The sequence below is a fragment of the Moschus berezovskii genome, chromosome 9, assembly GCF_049115385.1.
Source record: "Moschus berezovskii isolate FMDL1 chromosome 9, NW_MosBer_1.0, whole genome shotgun sequence".
NCBI classification, from domain to species: Eukaryota; Metazoa; Chordata; class Mammalia; order Artiodactyla; family Moschidae; genus Moschus; species Moschus berezovskii.
The window spans coordinates 51,919,889-51,922,302 of record NC_142468.1 but is presented as its reverse complement, the minus strand read 5'-3'; positions in this window follow the sequence as shown (position 1 = coordinate 51,922,302).

The following is a 2,414-nucleotide window of genomic DNA, read 5'->3' as shown; positions in this document are numbered from 1 at the left end:
TTATAAAAAATTTTTGCAGTTAATTCACAGAAAATGCTCTAATCAACACTGGCATTTTCCAGCAGATCCACTTTCTGGGTCCCACAGGGTTCTGTGTTGCAAATATTCTGTTTTTACATATTCTTATATTACATATAAGCATAGCAACCCCTGGCTGATTGATGATTGGTTGCACAGGGGACCCTCAGGGGGGGTTTTATTTCTCATGTACCTTTGCCTAGAATTCAGCAAGCCAGTTGAAAGCCCAAGATGGTTTTGCAAGCTATAATTTTTCAACTAAGTATCTATATATGCCTCCTACTACCTGGGACAATATCCTTGGGAAATTGTAGGGATTTACATAACTCATCTCACACGCTAGTAAAGTCATGTTCAAAATTCTCCAAGCCAGGCTTCAGCAACATGTGATCCGTGAACTCCCAGATGTTCAAGCAGGTTTTAGAAAAGGCAGAGGCACCAGAGATCAAATTGCCAACATCCGCTGGATCATGGAGAAAGCAAGAGAGTTCCAGAAAAACATCTATTTCTGCTTCATTGACTATGCCAAAGCCTTTGACTGTGTGGATCACAATAAATTGTGGAACATTCTGAAAGAGATGGGAATCCCAGACCACCTGACCTGCCTCTTGAGAAACCTGTATGCAGGTCAGGAAGCAACAGTCAGAACTGGACATGGAACAGCAGACTGGTTCCAAATAGGAAAAGGAGTACATCAAGGCTGTATATTGTTACCGTGCTTATTTAACTTATATGCAGAGTACATCATGAGGAACGCTGGGCTGGAAGAAGCACAAGCTGGAATCAAGATTGCTGGGAGAAATATCAATAACCTCAGATATGCAGATGACACCACCCTTATGGCAGAAAGTGAAGAGGAACTCAAAAGCCTCTTGATGAAAGTGAAAGAGGAGAGTGGAAAGGTTGGTTTGAAGCTCAACATTCAGAAAACGAAGATCATGGCATCTGGTCACATCACTTCATGGGAAATCGATGGAAAAACAGTGGAAACAGTGTCAGACTTTATTTTTTTGGGCTCCAAAATCACTGCAGATACTGATTGCAGCCATGAAATTAAAAAACGCTTACTCCTTGGAAGGAAAGTTATGACCAACCTAGATAGCATATTAAAAAGCAGAGACATTACTTTGCCAACCGAGGTCCGTCTAGTCAAGGCTATGGTTTTTCCCGTAGTCATGTATGGATGTGAGAGTTGGACTGCGAAGAAAGCTGATCACCGAAGAATTGATGCTTTTGAACTGTGGTGTTGGAGAAGACTCTTGAGAGTCCCTTGGACTGCAAGGAGATCCAACCAGTCCATTCTAAAGGAGATCAATCCTGGGTGTTCATTGGAAGGACTGATGCTGAAGCTGAAACTGCAACACTTAGGCCACCTCATGCGAAGAGTTGACTCACTGGAAAAGATTCTGATGCTGGGAGGGATTGGGGGCGGGAGGAGAAGGGGACGACAGAGAATGAGATGGCTGGATGGCATCACCGACTCTGTGGACATGAGTTTGAGTGAACTCCGGGAGTTGGTGATGGACAGGGAGGCCTGGCGTGCTGTGATTCATGGGGTCGCGGAGAGTCGGACACGACTGAGCGACTGAACTGAACTGTCATAACTCCAGTGAGGAACCACACTGGAGAAGGAAATGGCAACCCACTCCAGTGTTCTTGCCTGGAGAATCCCAGGGACGGGGGAGCCTGGTGGGCTTCCGTCTATGGGGTCGCACAGAGTCGGACACGACTGAAGCGACTTAGCAGCAGCAGCAGTAGCAGCAGTGAGGAACCACAGCCTTTACCCAATAGACATGTCAATATCAACTAACTAATCACATGAAGGGCTGAACTGTGTCCCATACAAGTTAAAGTTTTAAAGCTAGCCCACCTCCCTCAGAATGTAGGCAGTGTTTGGAGATAAGGCCTCTAAAGGAAATGATTAAGTTAAAACTGACAACGTGATCTTGAACTCCTGACCTCCAGAATTGTTTGAAAAATAAATTTCTGTTGTGTGAGCCCCTCAGTCTGTGATACTTTCCTATGGCATCTCTAGGAAACTAATGCAAGACATCACTTAGTTTGTTTAGCTATCATAATAACCAAAGATAGAAAAAGATTTTTCAAGTACCAGACTATTGGAACTCTTAAACTTTGGTTCAAAAATGGGACAGTTAGGAAAAATAAAAACAGCTACACACGTATCCACACGTTTTGTGTTGTTGTTGTTCAGTCACTAAGCTGTGTCTGACTCTTTGTGACCCCATGGACTGCAGCATGCCAGCGTTCCCTGTCCATTACTGTCTTCTGGAGTTTGCTCAGATTCATGTCCATTGAGTCGATGATGTTGTCCAACCATCTTATCCTCTGCCACCCCCTTCTCTTTTGCCTTTGATCTTTCCCAGCATCAGGGTCTT